The sequence below is a fragment of the Lathyrus oleraceus genome, chromosome 6, assembly GCF_024323335.1.
Source record: "Lathyrus oleraceus cultivar Zhongwan6 chromosome 6, CAAS_Psat_ZW6_1.0, whole genome shotgun sequence".
Classification (NCBI taxonomy): Eukaryota; Viridiplantae; Streptophyta; class Magnoliopsida; order Fabales; family Fabaceae; genus Lathyrus; species Lathyrus oleraceus.
Genome location: NC_066584.1, coordinates 337054469 through 337072988, shown reverse-complemented (window position 1 = coordinate 337072988; position 18520 = coordinate 337054469).

The window sequence follows — 18520 nt, the reverse complement described above, 5'->3', positions numbered from 1 at the left end:
AGGCGGTTGACCAATGATTTGGTCATGTACAAACTTTTGAGTTTCTCCAAAAGACTCAACATCGTCGTCTCCTTCAAAACCTGTCGAAGAACCTTATCACCAAAACTCAATAAGATGGCGTTGTGGGTTTCCTCTACCATAATCATTTTCTTTCTCCTTTAACCCAACGTCCATGGTTGGGGCTCCCTTCAACGCTTCTAAAAAATCATGTTGAACCAGTAGGGCTTTCATCTTCAAGCGCCAAAGACCAAAATCAGTCACTCTGATGAACTTTTTAATCTCATGCTTTGTTGACGACATCTTCTCCATGCTCACCGCACTAATTTATTGTGAAAATGTTGTCGGAATTATAAAGTATAATTGGTTTCTTGATCGGTATGAAACCCACAAGGGTAGAAAAGAAGAAAACAATAAGAACACAATGAAATTGGTTATAAACTGCTATTCTTTACTTTCTCTTTGAAACAAGATTACAAGTGTTATAGAAAATCAAATAACCTCTCTCGCCCTAATTAGGATTTGCATTATACAATGATGAGAGACTAGTATGCTATTTATAAGAAAACTAACATACTAAACTAATTGGCTTTTACACACAGGCCCATTACATAAGTTAATTTAGAGAACAAGTTAACTTAAACAATTAGGCATAACAAACAGACCCAATTCGACATGCTAACAAATCTAGAATACTTCGACTACAGCATGTGAAAATACTTCGATGGCATGCTAAGGTCCTGTCCAATTGTTGAACCAAGAAGCTACTCTTCGACCATACTAGAGTTCAATCTAATATCTCACAAATCTCCATCTTGAAACAAACTCTATAAAATCACGGGAAAAAACTAGCTTTCTTCATGCAGCTTTATCAACTACATATAGTGGAAAAAGTTGTTGAAGCTAGCGGATAAGACTTCCCCTAATCCTAGTCAAATCCGCTAAAGAGGAGAATATCTCAAACAAAGATAGAATGTCACTTGGTAAGACCACTACCCTCCCTAACCCCAAAAAATATTACATAAGAGGGTTGCAAAAATAGAACAAGTGAGAGGCCGACTTTAAAGACCCAACACAAAACCAACATTAAAGACTAGAAAGATCTAAAGTGACATGCCTAATGTGCAAATTCTCTTTGATTGAGATCTTATCTAGGAAAAGTTCCCAAAAAAATACCACCAGTTTCAAGGGAGCCCAAATACCCCAAATGGAAGTTAATAAACAACTAACACTATAAGGAGATGTGGAATTAGACGCATGAGATTAAAAAAGATTGTCGTAAGTAGAGGCTACAATGTAGATATTATTCTCACCCGACAATCAGGACTATCCAATGAGAGAGTAAGACTCTTAATGGTCAGGATGATGTCATCCATCATATCTTGCAAATAGTCAAAAAAAGTTCTCCTCCAGAGAAAATTTTACACCATAACCATATCTTCCCAAACACAATATCAACCACATTACTCCTTTTTTGCTCAGAAATTGGGAAAAACCCATCAAAAGTAACTCTAAGAGGGATGAGCCCCACCCAAGAGTCATTCCAAAAAGAAGTCTGCATACATGACCCCACCTTCCGCCTTAAACTATCCACAAACCAATCCAAGGACTCGGTAAATTTAGAATCTATAAAGGAGACACCTTTCCACCAAGGAGAACCGAATGAGAGTCTTGACACCCTACCTTCTCTAAAGGATGTGACAACCTGAATCACATATTTAGAAGTCAAAATATCCCCCAAAAGATAAGTGGACTTAGAAATCAAACGCCACATTCATTTGTCTAAGAGAGCTAAATTTTCTAAACGAAAGTCACAGACTCCAAGCTCACCGTGCCTCTTAGGTTTACACACATCTCTCAAACTAGCCCAAGGAATAGTATCATTGCCACTAATCCTGCACTACAAGAACCTCATATGAAGCTTAACAATATTCTTCCAAACCTTGACTGGAATTTGGAGGAAAGATAGAAAGTAAATAAGAATAGCATTCATAACAGAATCAATGAGGGTCACCCTACCTCTTGGGCTAATAAACCTATGCTTCCAATAAAACAGACGTCTAAACAAGGTGGAGACAAGAGGTTTCCAAGTTGCCTCTAAACAGGGGTTCAACCTAACTGGGAGACTGAGATACTTAAAAGGGAGAGTTTCATGGTAGTAATTCAGAAAATCAGTAGTTAAATCTAAAAAAGTAAAGCACACATTAATACCTATTGTGAAAATGATGTCAGAATTACAAAGTATAATTGGTTTTTTGATCGGTAAGAAACCCACAAGGATAGAAAAGAAGAAAACAATAAGAACACAATGAAATTGGTTATAAACTTATATTCTTTACTTTCTGTTTGAAACAAGATTACAAGTGTATAGAATAACAAATAACCTATCTCACCCTAATTAGAATTTACATTGTACAATTATGAGAGACTAATATGCTATTTATAAAAAAAACTAACATACTAAACTAATTGACTTTTACACACAGACTTATTACACAAGTTAACTTAGAGAACAAGCTAACTTAAACAATTTGGCATAACAAACAAGCCCAATTCGACATACTAACAATCCTATTGTCGAACCAATAAACTATTCTTCGACCATATTAGAGTTCGATCCAATATCTCACAATACCAATAAGACAACTCTTGGAAAAATTTACCCAAAGACTAAAAGTTAGCTAAAAACCTCTAAACATAGCCTTAATAGTCCAAAAATTCTTTCTCAATGGTTTGGCAATAATTAATGTATCATCATCATACTAAAGATAACGACAATTAAATCCGTGGAGTCAATCTTAAACCCTAACATAAAATCAAAGACCCACGTTCCACCTAAGAAGACGACAAAATCTTTCCACAACCAAACGGGAAAGAAACTTTTTTTAGGGTATATTCACACTGTTTACGATATTTAAAAGTTGTTAGAATAATTTTTCATAAAGAATCGAAAACAAACACTGTATAATACATTATCCGAATCACATCATGATAAACATATCCTTCTTATGCATCTGTTTCTTATTTTTAGTTTCTTCTTAATCATCCATTTTCTTCTGTGACGTTATCCATCTGGATTTATTGAATATAACAAAACACACATATCAAATAGTCCTTTTGGAAAGCAACATAATATCAAAAGAGTTTGTTTAATTAAAAGAAGAAGATAAGACGGGGAGCAGCCACTTAATGACCCAATACGCAAACGCCAACAGCGTTAGAAAGTGACATGCGGCAACATCATTTTCATAGAAGTGCTATGTCTTAATCTATTTTTGAAAATAAAAACCAAATTCGACTGCTCAACCGTGGAACAGGTCAATTATTATTTATTTATTTATTGGACCTTTAATATGTCAAATAATTAACTTCAGTATTTATTTGTCATTTTGAAATGAATTTATAAAAGTTATCAATAACCCTTAACATTACTATTTAATAAATTGATTAATAATTAATTATTTAATCATTAATTACTATTATTAATTACTATTTAATAATGATATAAAACAATATAAAATAATTATTTACTATTTATTAATTACTATTTAATCATTAATTAATAGTTTAAATATTAAATGGTTGAATTATTTAATAAAATTTAATTAGTAATTAATAGTTAAAATATTAAAATGATTATTAAATTTAATTAAATAAATATATTCCAGTAATAAACTACTTAATACTATTTAATAGTTTACATTAAATAATATATTCAATAATAAATTATAAATACCGAAAATATTAAATAGTTTATATCAAATTATATATTCCAGTAATATATTCCACTAATATATTCTAGTAATATATTCCAATAGTTTATTGAACATGTTAATGAATTAAATAGTAAATATTTTATTTATACAATATATAAATTTGTAGTAATAAATTAAATAAATTTGTTGGTTGATCTAATGGTCAAGTAGTGCAATTTTAATCCAATTGTCATGGGTCCAACTCTTCTTAACACCATTTTTATAAACAGCATTTAACATCAAATTAAAAAAATAAGCTGACGTGAAAATACGTTAATAAAAAAATGAAAAAAGAAAAACAAAATATGTGACGTGCTTCGTTAACCAAGTCAGTTTTTTTAAACAAAATAGAGATACAGAAATCAAAATCAAAAATTCGTTAATTTAAAGAAAAAAAATTATTTTAAAATATATATATATATATATATATATATATATATATATATATATATATATATATATATATATATATATATATATATATATCACCATTTTTAATATACCATTGGTTTAATTCAATTAACTTATTATTAATTTATCCATTACTCCCTCCATTTCACTTTTATTCGTCTCAATCACCAATTCTATTTCTATTTAAATAATAATAATAAATATATTTTATTTAATAAAAAATAAAAAGGATAGATGACATAAAACCTAACCCATCAAAAAATTAACAAAAACGATAGTTGAACATATCCAATTTATTTCTTAAAAAACTTTCAAAAACATAAATAATACGTGAATTCCATTAAGTGTCAGAATCATCAAAAAAAATTGCATTTACTAATCTATCTACAAATGCATTTCTCTCTCTGAAAATGTAAGATATATTGAATCAAAAGAAATATATAGTGTAAAATATTCTTCCGTTTAATTAAAAAATGTCAATGGACAATATTCAAATTAAAAATGCACAAATAGCCAGCATTAAGTCAGTTTTAAGGTAAAGATTTCTCTGATTCTTCTTGGTAACGTATTTAATAGGAATCATGATTCCATACAATTTCGCTTGAAAGGAGCTTAAAACTATAATCTTATCCGAAAAAGCTCCCAAGAATGTTACTAAATTATCTATAAATATGTCACCACAAATTGATATTTCAGGATTTTCTCTTGAAGTTCCATCTTTGTTTCGCTTAATCCAATTATGACTAGAAAATCACCAATTAACTTGTATAATTCTAGGTTCATTAGGAGGTCGACATTTGATGTCAAATCATTTAATAACTATAAACTCGTGAATTGAGAAGTACATGTGCTCCTTGAAAGAAGTAGATGTCATATAGACTAATTGCTTAACATGAAGAATATATTTATCAAAGTCAACGTTACCATTTTAAAAGCAATATCATTTCTTGTGTGGAAAGTTTTCTAAAGATTTATTATCATGAGAGTCATGGTCAAGTTTTGAATTTGAGATCTCTAACTTCTACTAGAAAGTTTGTATAAATCTTATGTGACTAGACAAAGATGATCAAATAACCTTCCAAGACCTAGTAATTAACTTTCTATTATTTATGCTACTCGTCAACACAAAATTTCTAATGAAAGAATCTAGTTTGCTAAGAAGATTGATTAGTCATTCATAAAATCGAACTGTGAGATATTGGGTTGAACTTTATTATGGTCGAATGGTAGCTTCTTGTCTCGACAATTCGATAGGACCTTAATATACCATCAAAGTTTATTCACATGTTGTAGTCGAAGTATGCTAGGTTTGTTAGCATGTCGAATTGGGCATGTTTGTTATATCTAATTGTTTAAGTTAGTTTGTTCTCTAAGTTAACTTGTGTAATGGACTTGTGTGTAAAAGCCAATTAGTTTAGTGTGTTAGTTTTCTTATAAATGGCATACTAGTCTCTCATCATTGCACAATGCAAATCCTAATTAGGGTGAGAGAGGTTATTTTCTATTTTGTAACACTTGTAATCTCGTTTCAAAGAGAAAGTAAAGAATAGTAGCTTATAATCAATTTCATTATGTTCTTATTGTTTTCTTCTTTTCTACTCTTATGGGTTTCTTACCGACCAAGAAATCAACTATACTTTGTATTTTCGGCATCATTTTCACAACAAATTGGCGTGGTGGCATGGATAAGATAGTATGATATTGAAAAGATCACCGGAGTTAACGATTTCGGTCTGTGGCGCTTTAAGATGAAAGTCCTACTGGTTCAGCAATGTTGCTTAGAAGCGTTGAAGGGAGCCGCGGCCATGGACGCTGCGTTAAAAGATAAAGAAAATTAGACCGCGGTAGAGAAATCGCACAACGCCATCTTATTGAGCCTTGGTGATAAAGTTCTTCGACAGGTTTCGAAGGAGACGATAGTGTCGGGTCTTTGGGAGAAACTCAAAAGTTTGTACATGACCAAATCATTGGTCAATCGCCTCTACCTGAAGCAAGCTCTGTATTCAATTCAAGATGAGTGAAGATAAAGTTCTTGATGAGCAGTTGGATATGTTCAACAAGCTGATTCTTGATCTTGAAAATATTGATGTAAAGATCGAGGATGAAGATCAATCGTTGTTATTATTGTGTTCTTTTCCCATAACACATGCTCACTTCAAAGAAAGTCTCTTGTATGGTAGAGAGTCTCCGCCCTTTGAAGAAGTTCAATCAGCCTTGTACTCTAAGGATTTGAACAAACGAAAGGAGAACAGGCCATCTTCGATTGATGAAGGTCTGCCGATTAAGGCGGAATTCACAAAGAGAGATGGCAAGTTCAAGAAGAAGAAGGGTAAAAGTCAGCATAAATCTTATAGTGGTGATGCATCTGGTATTCGATGTTATCACTGTAAGAAAGAGCGTCATACAAGAAAAGTGTGTCCTGAATGCCTGAAAGATCATGAAGGTAAGGATAATGGCAACACAACCATTATTCAAGATGATTTTGACCCATCTGATGTTCTTATGGTTTCAAGCGGCGACTCAAGTAAAGAATGGATTATGGATTCAGGTTGAACTTGGCATATGACTCCAAACAAAGACTTGTTCGAGGAACTATGTGATCAAGATGGTGGATCCGTATTGCTTGGAAACAATAAAGCTTGCAAGATTGTAGGTGTTGGATCTGTGAGATTCAAGCTCTATGATGAGTCAATAAGGTTCTTGACTGAAGTCAGGTATGCACCTGATTATAAAGAAATTTGATTTCTCTTGGTTAACTGACAAGAAAGGATATGTTTTCAAAGGAGACAAACGTATTCTAAAAGTCATGAAGGGGTCGAAGGAAGTCTTAAGAGGTGTGAAGAAACAAGACTTGTATACCCTTGAGGCTGAAGTTGTCAGTGATTCTGCAGATGTTGCATCCATGAAACCTTTCTCGAAGACAAAATTTTGGCACATGAGATTGGTCCATATCAGTGAAAGGGGTATGGTCGAATTGGGGAAACAAAATCTACTTGGTGGAGACAAGGTCGAAAAGCTGAAGTTTTGTGAATCTTGTGTACTTGGAAAATATTGCATTGTGGAGTTCAATAAACGCAAACAAAGAGCACATGGATCCCTAAATTACATCCATGTTGATCTTTTAGGGCCAGCGAGGTGTCCACCATATTCAGGAGCAAGGTATTTTCTATCCATAGTTGATGATTATTCCAGAAAGTTATGGGTATTCATCCAGAAGACTAAGGATGAAAATTTTGATAACTTCAAAATTTGGAAGTCTCTGATTGAAAATCAGACTGGAAGTAAGGTCAAGAGGTTGAGAACCAACAATGGCCTTGAATTTTGCAATGAGGCGTTCAACATTTTTTGTGTAGCCTCTGGTATTGCAAGGCACAGAACTACTGCAGGTACTCCCCAATAAAATAGTTTGGCTGAAAGGTTAATCAAACCATTTTAGAAAGAGTTAGATTCTTGTTGATTAATGTTGGGTTAAATAAGGTGTTTTGAGTAGAGGCTGTTTCGACAACAACATATCTGATAAAATGATTTCCTTAGACTGTGTTAGATATGAAAACACTTGAAGAAGTTTGATCGAGACACCCACCAGATCTCAACAAACTTAGAGTATTTGGCTGCATAGTCTATGCTCATATTAGGCAAGATAAGTTTGAACCTAGAGCTCTGAGATGCATGTTCATTTGATACCCTGGAGGAGTCAAAGCTTATAGGCTATGGTGCCTAAAGCCATGTTATAGGAGGTGTATCACCAGTCTAGATATAGTTTCGAATGAAGCTAAGATGGCTTTCAAGAAAACTGATGGTGTTAGTCGAAGTGCATAGATATCTGAAAAAGAGATGGAACAAGAAGAGATTACTGTTGAGATGGAGCATGTCGATATTGAATTGTGTATCTCATATCAAGTTGAAGAAGAAGCACAAGATGATGAAGATACTGAGGAAGATGAGGAAATTTTCGATGACAACCTTCTTGTAAAAGATAGGCCGAGAAGAGTCATCAAACCACCTCAAAGACTTGGGTATGCAGATCTCATAGCTTATGCCTTAATCTCTGCAAGTGAGGTTCTAGGTGAATAACCTAGAGACTATAAAGAAGTTATGAGGATTAGAAATAAGATAGAATAACTGAAGGCCATGGATGATGATATGGAGTCTCTTCATGATAACCACACTTGGGAACTGATCAAGAAACCTGCTGGAGCCAGGTCAGTCTTTTGTAAGTGGATTTTAAAAGTTAAGGAAGGAATCAAAGGAGTGACATAGAAGAGATACAAGGCAATATTGGATGCAATGGGTTTAACTTAGAAAGAAGGTTTCGACTTCAATGATGTGTTCTCTCCTATTGTGAAGTGTAGGTCCTATCGCGGCTGGAAAAATGACAGAGTCACCACCATCTTTTATTCATTCCTAAGAAACAGGGAAATAATGATAAAACCTATGAACTAAGAGTAAGATGTTAGGTTCGGGAGTCGGATAAGTCAGGGAAAGGTGTTAGGCACCCCTTACCTCCATTGTACTTAATGGGATCCTTCTTTAATCCTAGGGTAAGTGTGTTTCTAAGGAATATTTGCTTTAATATTTATTAATTATTTAATTATTTATTTATTTACAAAAATGTTTTATTATTTTAATAAGGGAAGCCCTAAAAATTATTTTTGATTATTATACTCGCTAGAGTCTTCCAACTCTATGCGTACGTACCCTCAAATTTATTAAAGGATCAAAGCCTCGTAGTTCGTCTTAAAAATGCTTGTTTGTTTTTTCTTTTTATCCCTTAAAAGTTCTCATGCATCGGGAGAGGAGAAGTAATTGGTTTTGAAAAATGTCTCAATGCACTAGGGCAGATGACTTATAGTTTGAGGTGAGTTTAGATTGAGTTTATCCCAATTGATTATTTGCAAACATATAATTATTAATTTATTTAAGAAAAATGATATTATATATTTATTTAATGAAAGTATTAAAAGGTTAATTATATAAATCCAAATATTATATCCCTTATCCCTATTTTCTTTTATCCCTTAAACCCTAAAATTTTCTTAGAGATTTATCCTATGATTATCCCCATTATTGATTACAAAAAAAATATAATACTTAATTTATTTATGAAAATAAATATTATATATTTATATGACATATCTCTTTTGATTGATTGAAAGAAAGATCTAACTATTTTTATTTAAGAAAGTGAACTCATAATGATATTATATATATATATATATATATATATATATATATATATATATATATATATGTATGTATATATATATATATATATATATATATATATATATATATATATATATATATATATATATAGTTATTTTAACAAACATATTAAAAGTTTAATTATATAAACCCAAAGATCATATCTCTTATCCTCGATTTTTATCTCTGAGTTAATTTACAAAAATATGATGATTATTTTAATTTTAAAAAATAAACCCATAATAATATTATATGATTATAAAGTAACAAAATATCATATCCCTGATTAAAATTCCTAAAAATTTATCCCATAATTTTATCCCATATTATTCCTAAAATTATCTCATTTAATTATTTGCATAAGTATAATTATTATTTTATTTAATAAAATAAATTAAAATGGTAATTATATAAACCCAAGTATTATATCTCTTATCCCTAATTTTTTATCCCATAAATTATTCCACAGATTAACCTTAAATCCCAAGAAACAAAATATCAAAACAATTATATAACTGGGAGAGTAAGGAGAACTGACCTATGGGGAGGAGATTGTCCTTAGTTAAACAGTAAAATTCGGCTCTTTCTTCTACTCCTTCTTGCCCTACAAGGAGGAGGTTTTTCTTGATTTTCAGTAAAGGTGTCGACTCTTTTCTCATTATTTTCCTTTTCTGCCTAAAACTCCTTCTATTTCCTCTTCTTGTTCTCATGTGGTGCGAGATTCTTTCTTCCTTTTTTTGCTTATGGATTTTGAAGGTTTAGGGTTTAGATGTTGTTGTTTTTCAGTGTGAAGAGCAACAATATTGGGACAATGGGTTTGTAAATTGTGGATCATGAAAAGTGTGAAAAATGAGTTCTATTTATAGATAAAATTAGGTTAAAATATTAATGAGATTGTCTATTTTTAGAATCTAAATGGATTCATAGCTTGGTGAATTTAGATAAAAAAATATTTTAAATAAATGAAAATAAGCTAATTACCTAATAATAATAATAATAAATGATTTAGATTTTAGATTTTTTTTTTGAGATTTTATTCATAAAATCATGATTTTAATGCAAAAATAATATTTTAAAATATACTTTAAATAAAAATATGAAAATTAATAATTAAATGATAAAAAATGCTATTTTTGTGATTTAAAAATAAAATAGAAAAGTTAGAAGTAAAGAAAAAACAAATAAAAGGGAAAAAACACTAAAAGTGATAAAGGTGAGATTCAAACTCATGACTTTCCCCTTTGTAACTCCTTGTACTCCTTTTGAAACTAACTAGATCATTCTATTTATTCGAAATTGAAATTCTGGTATCAGATATGAGATGTCGAAGGTAATGTCACGACACTAATATCTGAGTTATGCAAACATGATAAAGATAAAGAATAGTAATGCAAGAGACACAAGCAATTGTTAACCCAGTTCGGTCCAACTCACCTACATCTGGGGGCTACCAAGCCAGGAAGGAAATCCACTAAAATAGAATCAGTTCAAAGACTCTCCGTACACTTCAACAAGTTATAGTCTTTCTCACCTAATCTCTACCCGTGCAATTTCTACCTAAGCACTCTTAGATATGAGAACCCACTCACTTCCCTACAATCACACCTGTGATTTTAAACAACAATTCCTTGAGAAAAGAAAACACTTTTCAATAACGCACACTTGATTTTACTTCACAGTTTCAATCAAGTAGACACACACTTGATCTTGCTTAACAACTTTGATCAAGTAGACACACACTTGATCTTACTTAACAACTTTGATCAAGTAGACACACACTCTTGCTTACAAGCTTTGAGTGACAAATTACAACCACAAATCAGACCAATTCAATCATCTAAGGATGACTTGAATGGCTTACAAGTCTCACGACTAAACAAGACACAAACCCTAGCTCTCTCTCAGTATTTCGCTCAGTATTGGTTGTCTGTGAAATCAGGTTTTCCAAGTCCCTTTTTATAGAAGCTTTCAGCTGGGCTTGGACATCTTGAAAACCCTAAACTATTTTCCAATTAAATCTTCTCATGACAGCTGGTTAGATCTCCTTGGAAAATAAGTAAATCAGGTTGTAATCAATGATTGAATGCGCCTGCAAATCAGATCTTCAATCATACACAGATTGCCATTAAATGCGCAATCACAAAACACCAGACATTCATACTGAATGTTCTGTGTACAGGATGTCATGACATCGGGTCTGACATCCTGGAACAATCCTGTATAATTGCATAATTCCATTTATAGTTTCCAGCAGGTACAAACATGTCAGATGTCATGACATTGTGTATGACATCCTGAAACAATCCTGCATAATTATGTTTTCCATTTAAACTCCATCAGGTACATAGGATATCTTATGTTAAGACATCACAGACAACATCTTGTGAACACTCTTTGTTTTACCAAAATTGTTGCCAACACTTAGAACCAACAGAAATAAAACAGCATTAGCGAGTATATAATAATAATCTTAATAATAAGCTTAATAATAATACTAATAACCTCATTATGATCTTAATTTGATAATATATCAATTAATGATAATTTGATTAAAAAAATTAATTTAACCCTAATTAATCCCAAGATTAATTTATTCCTAAATAACAATAATATAACTTAATATTAATATATAAAAAAATAAAAATAGTATTAATATTAATCTATCACCATTTAACTAATAATGTTATTATGATATATTATATCACTGTTATTAAAACAAATAATCATGATAATTATTATTTTTTACTAATGTGTTTTAATAAAACAAAATGTCCTAGTTACAAATGGTAATATCCCTCTAGCATAAATCCTCAAATTATTATGTTCCAAACATCCATGAATTAAAACAAATCCCTAAGAGAGACTAAAAAGTTAAAATGGTTCCCGTTTTACTTTTTAGGTCATTGGGGTTGATCAGATGCCTTATAAAGGGCCCAAAACATGTCAATGACCTAGATTCTAAGTCAATAACAAGAAATAAATAGTGGTCAAAATTTAGGATATGACAACTGCCCCTATTTAATCAGCTTCAAACCGAGATGATGATGATGATGATGAGGCTTCATCTTCTCAAGGAAGAGATGGTCAAATATAAAGAGATAGTCTAATTTTAACCGTGGGGTTAATAAACTACGGAGCCGAGCAAGGATTTACCAATCCTTGGTGCTCTGTTGGCATCTCACTTTGATGTATCCTTGATAATACCTCCTTGCATATGATTCCCATAATCATAGAAATCGGGCAGGACTCAGACGATTCTCAAGTCGCTATTTGATAACCCTGGTTGAACCACTGATAAAACTCTTAATAAAATCCCTGACAAAACTATTGATGAAACCCCTGGTACAACTTTTGATGGAACCCATGATGATAAAACCTTAATGAAACCCTTTTGACAAATCCCTGGCTTGGATTAATCCCTTTTGATCAATTTCAACCTCTTCGAGTGACACTTGCACACGATTCCTATGATCATTCGATCATGTTGCTAGAATCAGGTTGGACTTTACTGATACCTTGATTACTCTGGATGAAACCCCCTTCAATAAAATTTTGGTAGAACCCATTGATAAAAATATGGTGGAACCCCTTGATGAAGGTCTGATGAAACGCCTTTAATAGTATTCTGATAGAACCCCTTGAAAATAACCTTTATTGAACCTTCTTGGTGAAACCCTGGTGAACCCTTGTGGATAATTTTTTGATGAAAACCCTTTGATATAACCCCTTTGATGAAACTTCAGATGGAATCCCTAGATGAAACCCTTGATAGAGCCATTTTGATGAAATCCCTTGATAGAAATTTGGTGAAACCCCTTGACGAAACCCCTTGATGAAACTCCTGATAGAACCCCTTGATAGAATCCTTTGATGAAACACCTGATAAAATCCTTGGTAAAACCCATGGTGAAACCCTGGTGGAACCCTTTGATAAAACCCTGATGAAACCCCTCTGATAAAAATCTGATGAAATCCCTAATGAAACCCTTAATGGAACCTTTGATGAAACCTCTTTATGAAACCTTTTTTGATCAATTTTAACATTCTCGGTGCAACTTGCTTACGATTACCATGATCATCTGATCATTTCACAGGAATCAGGTAGTACTCTACTGATACCCCGATCACTCTGGACGAAACCCCTTGGTAAAATTCTGGCAGAACCCCTTAATGGAATCTTATGATGACATTCCTGATAAACCCTTTTGATAAAATCCCTTGATAAAATTATGGTAGAACCCTTTGATAGAAAATTCTGGTGAAACCCTTTGATAAATCCATGATGAAACTCTTTGATAATAACATTTTGTTGAAACTTCTTGGTAAAACCCTGATGAACCCTTGGTGGATAATGCTCTGATGGAAACCCCTTGATTGAACCCCTTTGATAAAACTCTTTTGGTAAAATCCCTTGACAAATGTGGTATATGGAACGTGTCCCGTGTGTGGCATATGTTAATAAGTTAGAGATGTGGGAGGTGAAGACCCGCTCAATAGTTGATAACGATCATTCAGGATGACTGACTACTGGATAGATTCCTTTGACAACTCACGGTGAGTGAGTTTGCTGGGGAAGTCCTTTATTGAAAAGATTTTATTGAGATGTTACTTACTGAGGAAGACTAATAAGCATTCCTACTTGGGGAATTATACTGGTATAACTGGGGATTGGAATTCGATCACCATCAGTATAAGAACCGATAACTCATTATTGGCAAGAAAATTGATGAAAGACTCGAAAAATATGAAGGAAATAATAGTAGTAGAAGAACCATAAACTGAAATGGAAAATGGTATAAGAGACCGTACAAACAAATTGATAAACGATGTAAGAACCGAAGTGACTGGATGACAACAGCATGAAAACCAAAGTGAGTGACCATAGTGTAAGAACCATAAATACGATATTATCATGCATAATACTAGAGAAAAAACTTCTGTTGGGGAGTTCTCTGAGAAAAATGGTGTAAAAAAGAGATTGATAGAAGAACTCAATGTCTTTATTGGAGAGGACTAGTGTCACATAAAGACGACTGTCTACTGGGGAATAGGCTTCCAGACTAGGTTCCCTAAGGAGAATGAGTGCTGGGGGAAGTCCTAAGAAATCCTTGCAAGGATTTGGTGAGGGAATTGTATACCATTAGGGCATACTAGAGATATTGTTGCTAAGCATTCTCTGTTTGGAGAATGAGTTCCAAGGATACTTGCTAGGGACTTGTCCTTAAGACCGACTCAATAGGGTGTACAGTGAGAAAAAAGTTGGGGAGAATCTTGGACTGAGATCTATCGCCGACTTAGCTAGGGATGGATCCAGACTCTTATGATGAGTCCTGAGTCACAGCCTATGCTATGTATGTTATGATATGTTATGCATGCACGTTATTTTATGTTATGTATGTTGTTTAGAGTTTATATGGCATAATGCTCCACATTTATGGATATGTTAGGCCTGATATGATGCATGAATGAGATGTCGTGGATGATTTTCCCATGGATGATATATTATTTCGAAGAATATGTCTTATTTTCTTTCAGTGAAGAGTTAAGCGGGACCTTCGAAAAGTGACTTTTGAAGCCTGGGTTCTGGAATTATTAATGAGGATGGGTTTGGGATTTTTGAGAATGTTGGATGCCAAACAAGATTGGCCTTTTTGGGTAAATGACAAGGGAGGTCGGAACTTTTGTAGGGTGTTGAGCTTTTATGGTGTGGCAAGTAGAGTTGGGCTTTATGAGTGTATTGAATGCCAAGGAAGGTTGGGCTTTTGTGAGGTGCCAAGTAGGATTAGGCTTTTATGAGGAGGAAAAAATCATGTTTTAGGAATATGCCAGATGAATGAGATGATATGCATGATTAGATGCTAGAGTGGAGTGACATGATTGATGCATGATGATGATTCATATGATGATTTGAATGCTTTTAACGGGTACCCCTATGGTGAGTAATGGAATGGTTAATACTTAGAAAGGTTGCTTGTGTAACGAGGTTATTTGTCAAAAGGTGGTAGGGGCATCAGGAGACTTGCTAGCTAGATGACGGTTGGATAGGGGCGAAAGCGGAAAGGATGCACAAATGTATGTGTATGTATGAAAATGCATGGGTATGCAAAAAAAAATTAATTTTGAAGGTATGCTACAAGTTTTTTTGAGATGCAATGCAAGTGTCACATTAGGATAGTGACTGATAGGAGAACCCACCCAGGTTAAGGGATTATGATGGATATAGATGAAGGAGAATTGCCATCCAAGGCGCAGCGGAATTTAAAATTTTCTCCATTTAGTGATCCTTATGAATGGGCATGATCAGTGATAGAATCGTTACCTCTTGTGGCGATTCAAACCTTTGGTGCAGATCTCTGATAATGATCAAAACCTTTTATACAGATCCACGGGGCGATCACGAACGTTGAACGATGACAACGTCTCTACTCAGTCCACACGAACGGATTCCTTCAATCGCAGTGCTAGCTGTTATGAATGAAGGATTTGAGTGAGAGAGAGATACGAAATTCCAACTCTTCAGTTGTGTTGTATTCCCATACAAAGCTTCTGCACAAGAGCTCTATTTATAGAACCACTTGTATGGGCTTCAAGCCAAAAAGCCCACTTAAGTGCATTTTGGCCTATATCTCATAATATGCCAAAATCACTTAAGTATTTGGTACCTTACCATATTTCGTATTCTGCTTAAGTACACCGTACCTTACGATGTTCCTTAATTATTTTATCTCTCATCAATCCGTCCTTTGTGTGTGACCCTATAGGTTTTCGCGACATTGGCAATTATATTAAATCACGCATTTAACATAATAAACAGTGAGCGGTATCTAGCAACACATCACTGCTACCCAAGTCACGGAAATGTCATATGATCTGACAAAACCTCCTGTGATAATAATTATGTGTATAATTACCCCTTTGCCCTTATGTCTATATTGAACACAAGGTATAGACCGTGTCACCCTTGTCCAGTTCAATATTGGGCCCATAGACATTTATCCTGTTACGCAGGATTGGAAAATTCCATCTAGGACACTCATGTCCCTCAGCATGCTTTGTGGAGTACTCATCAACTGTCTTTATGGTCATCCAGTTACGGATAACGTTGGATCAGTAATAAGGCACTCAACTCTACATCTAGGATCCATAGTGGTTTTAGGTCGAAGAGTGGTATACACTATTATCACCATGAGAATAACTTATGACACTTTGCATAACTTTCTATATAGTATTCTCATAGCGGGTCAATCCGGTATAAATATTACTCCTAATATTCATACCTATGTTTAAGACTTGATAACTCTTTATCCATGATCCATGAGATGTGATCATCAGTCTACAAACATAATAGTCTTAATGCTTTAATGTTATCCCACTTCACACTAAAGCTCGACTACGAATACTTTAAGAATAATGTCCTTATGTTAATGTGTTCTCATGATTAAGTCACACTTAATACATTAAATGGACTATCTATTCCAGGGACTTTATTAATCAACCATAATAAAGAAAATACCTTTAAATAATTCGATACAAGTACCAAAAGTATTGGCCTCTAGGGCTTACACCAACAATAGAACCCACATATGGGTTTAAGGATAGTGCCAAATATAAGGACACCTTGTTTAAGAAGGTTCCTTATAGATAGGTATAATGATTGGCATGGGAAACCGAAATGGGTTTCGGGATATGTAAGGTAATATGCAAGCATGACCTAGTTAAGGGTGGGTTCCTTATGAAGGAGAATAGTGATCCAAAATGCAGCGTAAATTTAAAATTTTCTCCTTTAGTGATCCTTACGAATGGGCATGATCAATGATAGAATCGTTACCTCTTGTGACGATTGAAACCTTTGATGCAGGTCTAAGGAGTGATCACGAACGTTGAATGGTGACAACACCTCTACTCAGTCCACACGAACGTATTCCTTAAGTCTCAGTGCTAGCTGCTATGAATGAAGGATTTGAATGAGTGAGTGAGAGAGAGAGAGAGAGAGAGAAACGAAATTTCATCTGAACTAATGTTTCTGCACAAGGGTTCTATTTATAGAACCACTTATGTGGGATGCACGCTAAAAAACCCACTTAAGTGTATGTGGGTCATATCTTATGATATACCAAAATCACTTAAGCGCGTGGTACCTTACCATATTTCGTATTCTACTTAAGTACACCATACCTTACGATGTTCTACAATTCACTTAAGTGCACCGTACCTTACGGTGTTCCTTATTTACTCTATCTATCATCAATCCGTCCTTTTGTGTGTGACCCTGTAGGTTTTTACGACATTGGCAATTATATTAAATCACATATTTAACATAATAAACAGTGAGCGCTATCTAACAACACATCACTGCTACCCAAGACACGAAAATGTCATGTGATCTGACAAATCCTTTTATGATAATACTTATATGTACAATTATCCTTTTTGCCCTTATGTCAATATTGAACACAAGACATATATCGTGTCATCCTTGTCCAGTTCAATATTAGGCCCTTAGACATTTATCCTGTTACACAGGATGGGAAAATTCCATCTAGGTCACTCATGTCCTCCAGCATGCTTCATGGAGTACTCATCAACTGTCTTTATGGTCATCCAGTTACGGATAATGTTTGATCAACAGTAAAGCACTTGACTCTACATTTAGGGTCCATAGTGGTTTCAGGTCGAATGGTGGTATACACCATTATCACCGTGAGAATAACTTATGACACTTTGTATAACATTCTATGTAGTATTCTCATAGCGGGTTAATCCAATATAAATATTACTCCTAATATTCATACCTATGTTTAAGACTTGATAACTCCTTATCCATGATTCATGAGATGTGATCATCAGTCTGTATACATAATAGTCTTCATGCTTTAACGTTATCCCACTTCATAACAAAGCTCGACTACGGATACTTTAAGAATAGTGTCCTTATGTTTAATGGAATCTCATGATTAAGTCACACTTGATACATTAAACGGACTAGCTATTGTAGGGACTTTATTAAAAAAAATAATAAAGAAAAAATCCTTTTATTATTAATAAATAATTCGATACAAGTACCAAAAGTATTGGCCTCCAGGGCTTACACCAGCACCTTATTATATGCCAGATCTAGGTTTAGACTACCCAATCCCCTCACTTGTAGGATA